Source organism: Erpetoichthys calabaricus, chromosome 5 (assembly GCF_900747795.2).
Source record: "Erpetoichthys calabaricus chromosome 5, fErpCal1.3, whole genome shotgun sequence".
Taxonomy (NCBI): Eukaryota; Metazoa; Chordata; class Cladistia; order Polypteriformes; family Polypteridae; genus Erpetoichthys; species Erpetoichthys calabaricus.
Genome location: NC_041398.2, coordinates 114,410,913 through 114,427,882, shown reverse-complemented (window position 1 = coordinate 114,427,882; position 16,970 = coordinate 114,410,913). Strand labels below are relative to the sequence as shown.

The 16,970-nt window shown below is 34.4% G+C and overlaps 1 long non-coding RNA gene across 1 annotated transcript; it reads right to left on the bottom strand.

Annotated features, from left to right (window-relative positions):
- Positions 1-482: 482 nt before the first annotated feature.
- LOC127527941 (uncharacterized) lies at positions 483-5,293 on the bottom strand. Its single transcript, XR_007935126.1, has 2 exons — positions 5,227-5,293; positions 483-723 (listed from the first exon to the last, which is right to left on the bottom strand). It is a non-coding gene; the product is annotated as an uncharacterized LOC127527941 (long non-coding RNA).
- Positions 5,294-16,970: the final 11,677 nt, after the last annotated feature.

The window sequence follows — 16,970 nt, the reverse complement described above, 5'->3', positions numbered from 1 at the left end:
ATATTAATCTTTTAATTAGGGTTCAACGGTCTGCATTTTCATTTATTGAGCATAACGATTTTACAATTTATCTAGTGATGTCATGACATCAGTATTTTATGTCAAGTTTTCCTTTTATATTTTCTATGAGTCAAATCATGGATGCCAAAATTTTGGGTCATAGACAAGATGTGTTGCTAGAAAATGTGATGTGCACAGATTTAATCTAAAGATCAGATCTAAAGTAGACATTTCAACATAATGAAAGGTGGCATGACAGACAGTACAGTGAGGCATCTGGACTTTCACCAAACAAAGGGATTTCCTCCATTAGACAGAAAGTGACAAAAAAAACTAAAAGCTAAACAGAAATAAAAAAGACCATCTAATATGGAAAGAAATCCTTGCTCTGACTGTTGCTTCATTTTGTAACTTAAGCTCAGTAGTGACTTTACATAAAAGGAGAAAAATACTGTAAAATGAATAAACAAGCAGGAGAAAACAAAGTTTGGGGCCAACTGCCACCCCATTTAATGCAAAAAGAAAAACTGTCAAGGAAGAAAAGTTCCTTTTGGGCCTTCTTCCAGTGATTTTCTTTGTAATGTCGCAGCTCTATACCCTTCAGTTTCAGGTCTGGTCTGAATGCCGACTTCTCCCATTCCTGTTTTTTAAGTTAACTGCGAGACAGAAGAGATGGGACCTCCAGGTTTGAAAAGGAACATCAGTGGGTTTGAGTTCTCCAGGCTGCAGGTGAAAGAAGAGAGTCTGTTAGTTTCCACGTTTCCCTAGACACTGATGACTGTGTCCTTACCTCAACAATTCTGTGAGAATGCTCCCGATTTTTTCGCGTATAATATAATTAGCAAGTAAATACTGATTTTGACTATTTCTAAAGAAATCAGTATTGTTCTTTACTGTGTTATTATGAACACTTGGAAGAAGAGGTGTTCCGAGATTAATTTTAATTGATGAAAATTAACCTGGAGAGGATACGCAATGTGTAAGGGGAATCGCAACTTTATAGGCTGTGGAAAGGAAAGAAGTTCAAACACTAGAGTTAAACCAAAAAAAGCAAAAAACAAGATCACTAAAAGAAAATCAAAGTCAAAAACAAAGATTTCAGGCCAGATGTTTCAATACTATCTTACTTGTTTCTTTCCCTTACCTAACCCTAAAAAAATGTCAGGGTAAGCAGAAGTATTGGAATTGCCATTAGGTTCTTCTTATTAGAATAGCCAAATTCTGACTCCATCAGAGTGAGTCTCTTAAGAAAATGTGCAGCAAGTCTAGCAAAACTCTAGCAAAAACAAAGAAACCTTTTTTTTAATGCTGGCATGTATACCTCTCATTATTTAAAAGAATTTTAACATTTTTAACTGATAATGCCTAATGAAAGAGTAATAATGAAAACAACTGAAACAATAAATTCATAGTTTAACTTTCATGTTTAAAAGGCAGAATAAGAATACCGAAATATAATAACCAGTTATTTAAGTAATACATTGAATGATTATTTTGGTGCGGTGGGCTGGTGCCCTACCCGGGGTTTGTTTCCTGCCTTGCGCCCTGTGTTGGCTGGGATTGGCTCCAGCGGACCCCTGTGACCCTGTAGTTAGGATATAGTGGGTTGGATAATGGATGGATGGATGATTATTTTGATTATTTTGGCTGCTGAGACAAAGATGGATGGCATGCCCCAGACAATGTGAGTAGTTCCACAGTTCTTTAGTGAAGGTGTAACTTTTTACAAAATTGAATTTTTTATAATAAATCTGCTTGTATATTTGTGGTTGTAACTGATAAAAACTTATTAATATTATATATATTTTATACATTTATGACTTATTAGACTTTTTTCAGTTTTCAATACATTTTATAGCCTACACACATCTTCTGTGGTTTTCCATGGTAGGCCACAAAAAATGTCAAAATAATTTATAATTATTATTTATAATTAATTTGAATTAATTGATTTTACTATTCTAAATTACACTGTTAAGGTAAAATTGATTAGGAAATTTTAAAAACCCTGATTCAATCTGGTCCTGTATCTCACATAACATTTTTAAAAATGCAGAAGGCTTGTTTCTTTTAATCTGTACTCTTTTGACATGGACATTATGCACACAATTTTCCTCCTTATGATCGAATTTTGTGGAACAATGTGAATATCACTGGGAAGGATATATGTTTGGTTTCTCATCATCTTGACTGATTTGACCCATTATTATTCTGTGAAAGTTTTTTAAAAGATAAAGCTTTCCTCATGAGGTTCAAAGTTTGATTGTGTAATGAGGGTTATAGCACTGGATGTTATCGTTTTGATTTTTTGTGTATTGGCAGCAGGTTTGTGTGTCTTGAGTGCACCACAAGTTCTTTCAGTTGCCGGCATTGGGAGGTGTGGTGGGTAATGCCAGCGGCAGATTTAAATAGCTACCAACTCACAATATCTTCATCAAAACTTGTTGATCTCGCAGTTGTTACCTTTTTCTGTTTTGCATCTCTCTACTGGTTTGCCCTTTAAAAACCTTGTTGGTTTCCTAACATTACACTTTTTTTTCATTTAATGGAAAGCCTAATGCAAGTGTCTACTGTATACAGGTATGAACCACTATTATTTATTAATGGCATTCATATTTTGATTCATAAATGTACTAAAAAATTTATTAGGATTTTCTGTATAGCAAAAAGTTTTTTTGAATATGCATCTGAGTATTATTTAGCCTTGTAAGCAAAATTTTGTTAAATTTCTTGATATTAAGCATAAATGTTATTTTTGTAAAAGTGATTCAGAAGATTTAATGCTTTTATTTTACACATTTTATATTTTTTCTGCTTTCTCTGGGGACTTTTGGGGACATCTGTATAGATAAATGGTTGTTTTTGCCAAAGGAGTTTGATTTTGGGGCTTATTTTTAGCTAGTTGTTATCTTGAGAGACTTTAGTATTTTACGTTCTCATTCATTACAATTTTATTTGCTTATTGCCACTGTCATGTAACGGCTGCATCAGCCGCTGACACAACAGTCTATCCCATAACCACCTGGGAATGCACAATACACAACATCATTCATGTGAACGTATAAAGGTCAATGGGCTTTGATTAAAAATAGCGTTTGGCATGGGAATTTTAAGATAAAACTTTTCCTAGATAGCAACATTGAACTTGATTGTTTACAACTGCTTTTCTTATAAATAAAAGTTAAAAAGCAACAGGGTTCATACTAGAAACAGCATTTCATTTCTGAACTTATGACAATAATGATGTCTGATATAAAAGTAAACAATAAAATATCTAGGTATAACAAATGTGAAAATGTAACAGAAAGACCCCAGCAGAGCTATAAAACACAATCATAAAATAATGTTAAAAAAAATTATCTGTATAACACCTCCACTAATGACTTTTACAACTCTTTTGCTTCTCTCTCTAAGAAAGACTTGCTCTTACATCTCACCAAACCTTTGTTGACTTGGACTCTCTGTGTGTTCTCCTCAACATGTCAATTTGAAGTTAGTTGGCTGAAACAAGTACTCAGTGTTGGTCATGTAGGGCCAGGTGAATGAAGAAAGTACTTGCAGGATATACTACACAGAAATCATAATAGATCTTTCTGCAGGATGATGTTTAGGGCCTGATAAAGTTTTTTTTTTAGAATCACTTCATATTGTTTTCTGTCTCCTTGTCAGCACTAGTATCTTCTGAAACTCAGGGGCACATTTTTGTGCCTACTCATTTTTATTTTTACCTTACATGCTTGTTCAAATGAAGAATATCTGTCAAACATCACTCAGCATTATATGTCAGCTGTTATACAGTTCTACTAGACAAGTATTTCTTACTATTGTGAAAGGGGAATCTTTCAAAAGCCTCAGGCAACAAGATTTCCTAACTCTCAATCATATACTTATCACTCATCATATGAAAGGCTTCTGCAGTCCTGAAGTCCTAGTCCATACTGCACTCAGTCAATAAAAATATTTATAGAGCCACATACCTAGTCAATTCCCCATTTGCAGTGCTGAGAACAATTAACACCAGAATGTTTGAGCCTTTATCCAGGTTGTCTCTACTGTCGTAAAAGTAGAGAAAATGGGTTGGGTTTGGCCTGGTACAAATTCTGCAGCACTTTTTGCAAAATGTATGGCTTCCTGTGAATCTGCTTCTGAAGTCAATACTTTCCATTTGCATACATCTGACTGCTTAAGTTGCCTTGGAGGTTGTGGGTATTCTTCAACACTATTACTTATATTCAGTTAAATGGCTATTATGTATTGTGAAGAAACAAATATAGCTGTAGGAAAAGGATCAAAGACTTACTGATCAAAACATATTAGCATATGATTACAAGCTGGTAAAACTGGGGCCAGGTTGCTCATTTGAGGACAAAGCCAGAAAGACCAATTTCTATGATGTAGCACATTATCTTCACACAGGATTAGAGGAATGTTGGCCTTCAAAGTGAACAGGAAGGACTGAATGTGCTGTAAAAAATCTAAACTGGCTTTCTCATACCCAAAGAGAGTCTATTCCTGAGCAAGGAAGCAATACTAGTTTTGGCTGAAAAGAGGTTTAAAGCCACTCCAATCCAGAAAACTGGGGCCAGGAAAACAGCTGGGGTTATGACATGTTGCGCGGAACCTGTGAGGAAGAGAGAGATAGGGAGTGAGAAAGATAGAGAGGGAGAGACAGTTTAAGCCTACTCAGGAATGCATAGTCTGACAACAGATTCTGGTTTTGTTGTGTCTTTAGAGGTTTGTGTTCCTTTTATTTGTCCCTGTACTTCCTTGTTATAATAAATATAAAGAGTCTGATATACCTATGACTTCTTGGCATTTTTCTTGGGTGTGGAGAGATGACAGGAGGATAGTGCCCTCTGTTATGTTTAAATAAACAATTGAGGAATGTGTATAGAATTAAATTAAATGAATCACGTGTTGGAGAAATTGAATTATCTTGCCTGAAGAAGGGGCCTGAGTTGCCACAAAAGCCTGCATATTGTAATCTTTCTAGTTAGCCAATAAAAGGCGTGATTTTGCTTAACTTCTTACCACATCCATAATGGCTAACACAGTACAACACCCTAGTACTTCTGATGTTTTTGAAAAAGAACTCTAAGGGCTGTTTCAAATGTGCTTTAAAAAGAGATTATCAGATATAAGTGCAGGTCATTTTCTTTTTGAAAATAACATGTACTGTATATTCAGAATACACACACTCTATTTCCATATTTACTTTAAACAGACCAAACTGAGACTTCTCCAAGATGGTCTTGGTTTATTTGAAAAGGAACAAAAATCGAGCCTGTTATCATCTGTCATAGTGCAAAAACATACTGTAGTAATGCAAATCCAAAAGGAACTAAATCGAGCCTGTTATCATCTGTCATAGTGCAAAAACATACTGTAGTAATGCAAACCCAAAAGGAACTAAAAAAAAAAAAAAACAGAAGTGAACCAACAAAAGGAACATAGTCCTCTCTCAAGGTCACTGAGCAACTTTTTTTAATATTAAAACAATGGGACTACTTTATATATAAATTTGGGCAATATACATTTAATTTAAACAGTTTTAAAAGAAAATATATGTGAAAAAACAATAGAACACAACTTAAGAACATTACAAAGATATTTCTTTCATCCATGTATAAACTCTGCTTTAGATACCCACATATTAGGAATGGGAGCCTCTTTAACAAAAATAGGTTCTTCGCTGTCTCCACATTTATATTTAAGACTTCCATCTACTGTATCTAAATGGTTCCACATCATAAAATTTTATGGGCTCCAAGTTTAAATTAATCTTAAATCTCAAAGTTTATTGTTTCCTTTATTTTTTCAAAGGAAATAGTCAATAAACAGGTTGTTAATATTTTATATGTGTTACGACATTAACTGTGAAAAGATTTTTTCATTTTGCCAATAAAAAGTGAAATGAAGACTGCAGACTGTTAGGTACCCCGCCTTTTACTCCGCCCTGCCCTCAGGATGACCTATTTTCTTTTTGTTCAACTCACAATGCCCAGGGCTTATTAAAGCCTGGAGGCAGTCCCAGCTAGTTGAACTTGAAATAGGTAAATTCTGGTTTCTATAGAAACAGTTTGCCTTCTGAAACTTGAGAATTGCAGGTAGAGGCGTTCAGCAAAAAAAGAAAAAGAAAAACACTCAAGAATTGTAAACAATTCTACAGAAAGCATTTTGGACATTTGCTAGTTTCATATCCTAGAGTGAATTTAAAGGCTGGCTTCGTATACATAATAATATTGTTGTTTACAGCACAGTGTCCCCATCACTACACTAGGGAACTGGGATCAATATACAGACCAGAGGGTAAGTGCCCCCTGCTGGCTTTACCAACACCTATTCCAGCAGTAACCCAAGCTTTTCCTAGATGGTTTCCAATCCAAGTACTGGCTTGCCCAAATATACTTAGTTTTAGGTGGATGTCCTCTTCTGACACTTATGTTTTATGGAAACACAACCTCATACACTTTCACATATAAGAATATATACTGTACAATGTTCTTTGCCCTGTTAACTACTGTACATCTTTTGAAAGTACTGCTGGAACTGGGGGATAAACCATTACAAAACATATTTTGCTTTCAGAGTAAGATTATGGACTATTTTCATACATTTTTGTCATAAAGTTTGAAAGTAAAAAAGTAAACTCAAGTCTCTTTGCTTTTCATCTAATGTCTGTGGTCACAAGGTTGTGCTTTCTGTAGGGTTGAAAGAGAAACTGCTGCTGCCCAAGTGTTAGTAACAGGGTAAAAGCAGGAGTGAAATATTTACTAATTGACATGCATCTGCTCAGTTACAACCAATTAAGCCCAGATATTACAGGAAATGAGGTGTAATTTCAGTTTGTGCCACCTATTGAACCTACACTAATGCACATGAATTATGCTAGATGACCAGCAAGACGATCTGAAAAGTAACCAGGAGCATAGATGTAGTCAATACTGAAAAAAGTGTCAAAAACTGAGAAATTTACCACCATGCCACCTAAGCTAAAACAAGAATCAAAAAATAAAAGTGCAATTTGAATACAAGAAAAAAGCTTTTTGAAAATTACGTTTTAGAGAGATAAGAACAATTAATAAAAAGAGTTTTGTTAATCTGTAAACTAGGATGAAGACAAATACATAAAGCTGACCTTTTAACCTGTTGTGCGATGAACGTTGGAGCCACAACCTTCAAACCTCAACCCTAGCAACCACTGAAGTGACCCAGCAATGGGTGGACAAAAATTGTGATGCCCTTAACAACTAAAATGGTGCTTGAAAAGATTAAAAAAAATATCATAATTGGAACCATATAAAATTTCATAATTCTAACACCACAACTGGAATACAGTATTGGATAAAAGAAAACCTCTAAACGGATCCAAAAATGCAAGAACATGAAGAGAAACATGTAAATGATTAATAATCAGTACCCAGAATTACTTCTTGATTAGAGTTTGGGTCTTTATAGTCTCGGCCACTGAGACAACTGTACCCTTGTGCCTTATATACTCATAGTTTTCTCAGTAAAATACTGTAAAGTAAAATACTGATTAATGATTCAGAAAAATGGATATCAGTAAGTGTATATTTAAGTGAGGTTCAGTGTCTCCCTAATACAAATTACAACCTATTATTGTTTATGATCTCTCCAAGTGGCAATATATACTAAAAATGCTATATTAGTTCCAGAAGAGTACTGAATTTAACTTAAGGAACACATAAAAATGTATAATGAAACTTATTATAAACAATTTTGAAAAGTACTTTATAATCAATATCTAAGCAATAAAACAGTACAGTACAGCTTGTTTAAATTATTTGGAAAATGTACTGTACTATGAAAAATGATTAATTTGAATTGCTTTGTTATATCAAATTTCTTTGAGTAGTTTCTGAAAAACTGTTCAAATAATTAGCTTTCTACTTAACCTGTAATACAAAGCATTGCAGCAATGAGCATGACAAGAATTAAAATGTTTAATCAGAATACTTAGTTATTATTAAGTTTAGAGCCAACTTTAAAATTTTCCTTTCAATGTATACAATTATAATTTATTTTGTTCACCTTTAACTCATATTTTATAAATGCCAATACTCTAGAGTGTTTATTATAGGTACATGAACTACAGTTCATTAAAACTGACACAGTAAATTCAAACTAATGTGAAAGGTAGTTTTTAGCCATGGCCTATATGGCCATCAAACTGTGGAATCATTCACCGGCTAATATTTCATAAGCTGTATTGGTCTCAGATTTTAAATCAAGACTAAAGACTTATTATATTAGCACAACATGCTCTTGTTGGCATTGCTGATGAGGCTATTAATATTTGTTTTTAATAACTGTGCAAAGTATTTTGATTGACAATGCAGTACACTGTAGTAGTTAGCACTGTAACTGCATGAATCCATTGTCCAGGTTTCATATACCATGCTCAGTCTTTGTCTATGTGGAATTTACATAGTCTCTGTGTGTATGCATGTTTTTTTCCAGTGATTCAGATTCATCTTCATTAGATGCTCCACATCCTGGTATGGCATCTGATCAGTTCAAGAGGGTGTACTACAGAAGGTGGTGAAGACGGCACTTAATATTACCATCTCCAAGCTGCCCTCTGTTCAGTACACATACAACACTCACTGCCTTTAATTATATATAAAATGTATGTAACTTAAGAGCACAAGTTCTAGGGTGAGTTTCTTTATGCTCTAATCAGTTTTGTTTTTAGTGAAGCTATTGCTATTGCATCTAAGGTTTCCTTAAGAGCTATATTTTAGATTGCCTTATTTATGTAATAAATGCTTTCAGGAAAAACATGAAATCAGCCCACTTAAAATATACATATAGCACTTATATTCATAAATTACTTTGACACCAGAATTCTTCCTCTTTCAACAAATAATAGGCAAGTAAAGCCTGCCAGAGAATTTACAACCAGGAAACAATGTTATAATTAATGTTCTTGCTCTCGTTGCTGGATATTTGAAAGGTTTCTAGTGAAGTGGCAACTCAGGCATTCCGATTCTTGTAACATGTGTATGTTTCCATGTTGGCAAAAAACACATTTTTATTTAAGTCAATAAGAAAAAAATGCGAAAGAAAATGTGAAAGAAGAATCTAATCAGGATATAATACTGTATATACTGTAGAAAATCAATTCTCATTGGGGGTTGCGTTTCTGAAAAGTCCTGCAGAAAAGGAATCCGTGGATACTGAAGCGTTAATCCTATGGAAATAATGAGGACAAGTTATGGTGACCTTATTCACAATACACTTTTGCTATCCATTCCCATACCATACATATATAATTTTGTGTACCAAAAATTAACTAAGCTCATCCAGGTAGGGGAGAAGCGGGCTGGGTCTGGTCCAGCAGATGGAGACAGGGATGGACAGATGCACTTGAGTGGAGGATGCTATTGCCTATCTGCTTCACAAAGCTTTTTCCTACCTGGACAATACTGGCAGCACTGTGAGAACTGCGGTTTTTGATTTCTCCAGTGCCTTCAGTACCATCCAGCCATCTCTGTGAGGGGGTAAGCTCATGGATACGCAGGTGCATGAGCTTATGGTGCCCTGGATAATAGACTGTCTGTCAGACAGAACACAGTGTGTGAGATTCATTGTATCTGATATGGATGTGGGCAACAGTGGAGCACCAAAAGCTCCTTTATTCCAACATCAATACATCTGCATAATGCCTCACTGTGAACATATGACTGGAAAACTTCCCATGTGGATTTTGCAATGCAAGCAATGCCAGCAATGTGACATTTTTTTGTCATGGATAATTTTGATATTGTTCGCTGTTGTTAAGTGTATGGTAACATATATGCTCTATTGCATCAGAAAACTTTTTCTGCATGGAAACATGAAATTATTTTTTTTCAGCTATCTCTACAAACTTCATGAGGTAGGGAGGATATAAAAAATATATAATTTTGGGTATTGTATTTATTTAACTGAATAAGTGTTCAACATTTTCAGAAAAGGTAAATGCCAAAAAACAGCTATAAGAGGGGGATAATGAGGTACTAGAGCTAATGGCTCAGATTGATATGATCAACATTACGGTGTTCAGCAGCTAAACTGTATAAATTATTGTGAAATGAATTAATCATAACATTTCCATTAAAATGGAAAAAATATAAAATTCCTGCTGGCAAATATAGCAAAATATTTAAATTAAAAAATTAGTATCTTTCACATAAGATCAGGGTCATGGGGAGGGGGGCAATTGGCTGGAACCTATCCCAGCTGGCATAAGGAGCAAGACAAGAATAAACCCTAGACAGGGCACCAGTCCATCACAGGGTGAACACACACAACAGGGGCAATTTAGCATCACCAATTTACCTAACACCCATGTGTTTGGACAGTGGGAGGAAACTGGAGCCCCCACAAGAAACCTATGCAGAGACGAAAAGAACATACAAACTTCACACAGGAAGGACCCAGTACATGAATCCTGGTCTCCTTTATATGAGTAGTGCTACCACTGTGCCTCCATGCCGCCAACATAAAAAGTAAAAAAATGAAATATAATTACACTGTGAGGAATCTGAAGCTTGAAAGAACGGCTTGAATGACAAACTGTCATAAAGGCTCGAATTCAACACAACATTTTTGGTAGCTTGAAGAAATAGCAGGATGAAAAACATGCTAGTTCTATTGATTCTGTGCTAGTTCTTTTTTTAAGATACAATAGACAAATGTCAAGTTGAACATAAATTCTATTTCACAGCTAGCATATCTCAAACCTGATTTTCACTAATCAGAAGGTGAATTACAGATATTTTTAATTACACGCTGACTAGTACAAAAACACAGGTTTTTCTCCTATTGACTTCTATGAAGCTTTCAGTTTCAGAAATTTGTATTTACATTTTGCCTTATCAGGGCACAAAATGTATACAATCAATATAGTTACATTTACAATATATCTATAATACAATTTTTGTGAGGTGAAATTTAACTGTATATAAAATTGCAGATTATAGAATTGAACGTTTGGTTGTACATGTCTCAAAATACTTAATAGTCATCTCTAATTTGCACTCTGAGGCTGAATTATAGGTATCTATAATTCTCATTTTTGACTAATCAAAAACATATGGTAAATGTCTCAGATTTGAATTATGACTAGCCTCATGCATATTGAAATGGTCTCAAATTTGAATGTTCACTAGTTGAACTAGTCAAAAGTATATTTAGATGTATAAAATATAATTTTGACTTACCTTAATGTAATTATTGCTAGTCAATGAAAAATATTAAAACAGCATATCATACATGTAAACCTGACATTGTCCACACATTTTAAGCCATATAAGATATGTATCAGGCTATATCTGAAATATTGAGTGCAGTGTTGGTCTCCATATTACAAGAACAATTAAGCAGCCTCAGAGTAAATCCAGAGGAGAGCAAACAGACAAATTCCAAAACTAAGAAGCATAACCCAGAAGGAAGACTGAAGGATCTTTGTCTTTTCAACTTAAGTAAACAGAGTTCTGTATATATAAATGAAAGTAAGTACAGTTGATGCCAGTTATTACTTTCAAATAAGTTCTTTAACAATAACATATGGGTAAACTAAGACCTCAGTAAAGTCTTAATTTTGTTTAGACATCCGGAAGTATTTCTTCACACACGGGACTGTAGATAAATTTAAAAAGTTACCAAGTAGTGCAATTGACAGAAGCCACACACAGACTATCAAATTTTGAATCTTTTTTTGGAAACATTATGCTAATAGGAACATTTGGATATTGCTTGACAGAATGACTTTAAGTTCTTATTAAATCTGTGTACAAAAAAATGCATTTTTTTGGAGGCTACTTTTTGTTTACTGCATAGGTTTTTATAATTGCTTCATGAAAATAATGAATAAAAGCAGTAAGTCAGTAACTAAGTCAGCAATTTACTTCAAACGTTTACAGGTGGTGAATGTATTTTCAGGTGAATGTGTACCTTTTGCTTAGAGTATGTATGAATGATATAAAAATGACCAACAGAAGTCCATATATTGACTAAAGTGCATCTTTTGGCATAGTTAAAAAGATTTTAAAATCGTGAGATACTGTGTTATGAATACAAAATTAATCAACTAAACAGAAAATAAATAAATAAATAAAATATTACAAAGACTCAACCAAAACACAAGAAGCACCTTTCCTCTTTTAAAATGTTTAGTCCTTAATGCAAGGAGAAAATGTATGAATTAGAAGCACCCTATTGACTTGGGACTGAGAGAAATGAGAGTGAAAAAGTGAAATATATTATCAGTAGTTATACATACTTCAGAAAGGATAGGCAAGAAGGGAAAGGAGGAGGTGTGGTGCTATATATGATAAATACTATTCAGGTGCATAAATTCAAGATGGAAGAATAGAACATGTCAGAATCACCATGGGCTAAGATACTAATTAAGAAGGCCAGAGGTTTGGTTATTGGAGTTTGCTACATTCCACCAGATTTTGATATTTCCAGCAACAGGATATTTAATCAAAAAAGACACTTTCACGCATAGGTGCCAAAAAGGTAAACGATAACACTTTGGGATTAGAAGGGGCACTGGCACTAACCATTTCTTATCCCTCCACCAAAGTTCTGAGAAGACATCCAGGGATGACGCCTACCCCCACCTATAATATCCAGAGGAGGCTCCACCCCTTCTCCCTTGGATGTCATAAAAATGGGCAGTCCCCAGAAGGAAGTTGCCAATCTCTACCTGAGCCTCATTTTTATGCCAAAATCCAACAAAACAACTAAAAAAATCAGGTAAAATGGATAAACATCTTTTTTTAAATTAAAACTGAAAATGTCACTGTACAAGAAACTTTAATAACAGCCAAATAATTCTGACTTAGAGGAATACTGGGCACTACAGTAAGAGATAAAAAAAGCATTCTAAAAGTCAAAAGAGAAGTTAAAAAAAAATTGCTATGTGAGTCCAAAACAATCTTTTGAGTACCACTCCAGTAAAAAGACAATAACAGGATTAAGAAACCTCAGGTACACAAAGGGAGAAATCGTTGAAAATGAGAAGGAAATAGCAAATGAAGAGAACAAATGTTTCACTCAAGTATTTGTAAAAAAGGAAACAAATGTAATGTCCCCTGCAGAAGTATAAACAAACTCAGAGTTCCTACATTTTAAAACAGAAGAGTTACATTTGCTTCATGCCATCAATATGTTGAACATAAGAACATAATAAATTTGACAAACAAGAAGAGACCATTCAGTCCATCAAGCCCGTTTGTTTAGCTATTAGCTAAGCTGTCCCAATATCTCATCCAGATTTTTTTAAGGCTGTCAAGGTTTCTGCTTCAAATGCATGTCTCAATAGTTTGTTCCAGAATCCCAGAACTCTTTGTGTAAAGAAGTGCTTCCTGGCTTCAGTCTTATATGCACTTCACCTTAATTTCCACTGATGTCCTCGAGTACATGATTCACTCTTAAACTCAAAGAATATTGCTAGATCTACTTTATCAATGTCTTTGAGGATTGTAAATACCTGGATTATGTCCGGATTATGTTTGAGTCTAAACAGTATTAATTCTCTTAGTCTGTCAGAGTAGGGCATGTTCTTGAGTCATAGGATAAACTTGGCTGCTCTCCTCTGCACAGTTTCAAGTGCTACTATGTCTTTCTTGTACTGTGGTGACCAGAACTGCTCACAGTACCCAAGATATGGTCCTGCCAGTTCATTATACAGTTTGAGCAAAACATCCCTTTACTTAAATTCAACAGTTTTTATGATATAATCTAACATTTTATTTGTTTTATTTGACTTTTTAAACACTTCTATGCTTTGCTTAGTTGATGCAAATGTTGCATCAAGATAAACCCCTAAATCCTTTTCAGAGGTTACTTCCTGTATGACATTGTCTCCCATGTTGTATTTATAATTGATGTTTCTTTTTCTCACGTGTAATACTTTGCACTTTTCTACATTAAACTGCATTTTCCAGGTGGTCGCCCAGTTCTAATGGTTGTCCAGGTCTTTTTGAATTCTTTTTGCTGCCTCCTCGTTGTCTGCCATCCCTCCAATTTTAGCTTCATTTGCAAATTTGACAAATTTACTAACTATACCAGAATCAAAGAAGATTAATAAAAAACGGGACCTGATCAGATGTTATGAGTTGTATTGAAATAAATTAAAGATGTCATTTATAAACATGTGTTAGGCATATCTGATCAGCTACTTGAAACAGGAGAAGTACTAGATGATTACAAAGTTGCAAATCTGACTCTAATCTTCAAGGGTGGAGATAAAATTGATCGTGATAATTACAGACCAATAAGTCTGACTTCTATAACTTGCAAAATTATGGAAACTATAATAAAAAATAAATTAGTACCTATAACTATGATTACTAGATAAGAGCCAGCATGGGTTTATGAGAAAAAGACCTTGCCAAAATAATCTTTTAGATTTTTTTAACAGGCAACTTGAATAATTGAGAAAAACAAACCCTATGACATAATTTACTTAGACTTTCAAAAAGCCTTTGATATAGTCACACATCAAAGATTAATTTGGAAACTAGAAACGGTAGGCATCAGATAGAGTTCCTCAGGGGTCTGTCCTTGGACCATTACTTCTTTTGGTTTATATTAATGACATTGATTCTGGAATTGTTAATAAACTTGTGAAATTTGTAGATAAAACTGAAATTGGAGGAATGGCAGACACTAAAGAGGCAGCAAAAATAAAATTTAAAGGACCTGGACATGCTTCAGAACTGGGCGAATACTTAGATAATGCAGTTTAATGTAAAAAAGTGCAAAGTGCTACAGATGGGCAACCATAAGCATCAGTTACAAATAAAAGGTGGAAGACACTGTCCTAGAGGAAGAAATCTCGGAAAAGGATTTAGGGGTTTATGTTGACACATTGCTTTCATCATCTAAGCAATGTGCAAAAGTGATTGAAAAGGCAAATAAACTGCTAGGTTACATCATAAAAACTGTCGGATATAAACAGAGAGATGTTATGCTTAGACTATTTTACATACTAGTGAGACCATATGTGCAGCACTGTGTGCAGTTCTTATCACAATGTTATATAAGAGACATAGCAGCAATTTTGTTTGTGTTCGCAATCTCTAGGCTTAACTCAGAGTAAAAGAAATGAATACAGTCTTTTAAGTTGAGAATTGACCGGATGACAGTTTGAAAAGAATTTTCCATCAATTATATTTGTTTTTGTTTGTTTTATGTTTTTTCTAACAATGTCCTTCAACATCAACAACAACAACATTTATTTATATAGCACATTTTCATACAAATGATGTAGCTCAAAGTGCTTTACAGGATGAAGAAAGAGAAAAAACACAAAATATATTAAAAAATGAAATTAGGCAATATTAATTAATATAGAATAAAAGTAAGGTCCAATGGCCAGGGAGGACAGAAAAAAACAAAAAAAACCTCCAGATGACTGGAGAAAAAAAATAAAATCTGCAGTTGTTCTGAGGCCATGAGACCGCCCAGCCCACTCCAGGCATTCTACCTAACATAAATTACCTCAATCAGTCCTCATGGTATTCAGGGTTCACATGGAAGAACTTGATGATGATGGTCGTGTTGACTTCTGGCCTTTAATCCATCAATGTAGAGACATCATGCTGCTTTGATCAGGTGGTGATGGTGAAGATCACCACCACAGAAAACCGGAAAAAGAACAGCAGAGAAAGTATGGGTTAGTACGAATTTTGGAGCCATCATGAATGATAATGATAATCAAATGTATATACAGAGTATCATGATTAAGCTAAGATGAAGCTAAGAGAAGCCATATTAAAATAATGTGTTTTTAGAGGTTTTTAAAGTGTTCCAGTGTATTAGCCTGGCAAATTTCTATTGGTAAGCTGTTCCAGATTTTAGGTGCATAACAGCAGAAGGCTGCCTCACTACTTCTTTTAAGTTTAGCTCTTGGAATTATAAGCACTCATTTGAAGATCTAAGGTTACGATTAGGAGTGTAAGGTGAAAGACATTCTGAAATATAGGATGGAGAGAGATTATACAAGACTTTGTAAAACATAAGCAGTATTTTAAAGTCAAGTCTAAATGACACAGGTAACCAATGTAGTGACATCAAAACTGGAGGGATGTTTTCGGATTTTCTTTTCCTAGTTAAGATTCTAGCAGCTGCATTCTGCAGTAGTTGCAATCAATTGATGTCTTTTTTGGGTAGTCCCGAGAGGAATGCATTGCAGTATTCTAGCTGACTGAAAACAAAAGTGTAATTTCTCATTATCTTACATGACCGCTAACAACAAACCATTTAAATAGTACTTTGCAGTAAATAAAAACATACAATTGAAGAGTTACAGGATACACAAGCAAATGTTAAAATTTCCATTTTTTACTTTTTTAGCTTGCCCTAAATTCCATAGGTTCTTGCAAAAGATTTCCTGCCCCACAAATTATCAGTGGGTAATCATTAGGACACATTGGACTGAGTGGGTCTGAATATGGATGGACTGATGGACAGGATTGTATCAATTATTAATAAACATACAGTATAAGTAAAAAAAAAATGTGGGAGAAAGCTAAGTGTGTTATGCAGTAATACCTAGTACATGGTAAATACAATGAGTCAGCAGGGTGTAATAAAACAGCATGAGAGAAAACAACAAATCAGATAAAACAGCAAATGATTAGCACAGATAGGTTTAACACAGTAAAGCAATATTTAATTCTATTTTTTTTTTTTTGGATGTACTGTAGTAATTAAATAATACCCCACTTGATTTCCTGTGGTGCAATTTACCTTGTTTTGTGGTTTATAATTCATGTAGTTTGGTGACGAGGCTTACACTATGAAGTACTGGATGTATGGGACGTGTTTACTACAATAAATCTTTAAGAGAAAGTAATAATCAAGTGTGGCAAAGTTAAAATTCACTGCTATTAATTAAAACAGCAGTCTTATATCATAGTGTCCTTTGCTTCCTGCAGACATGG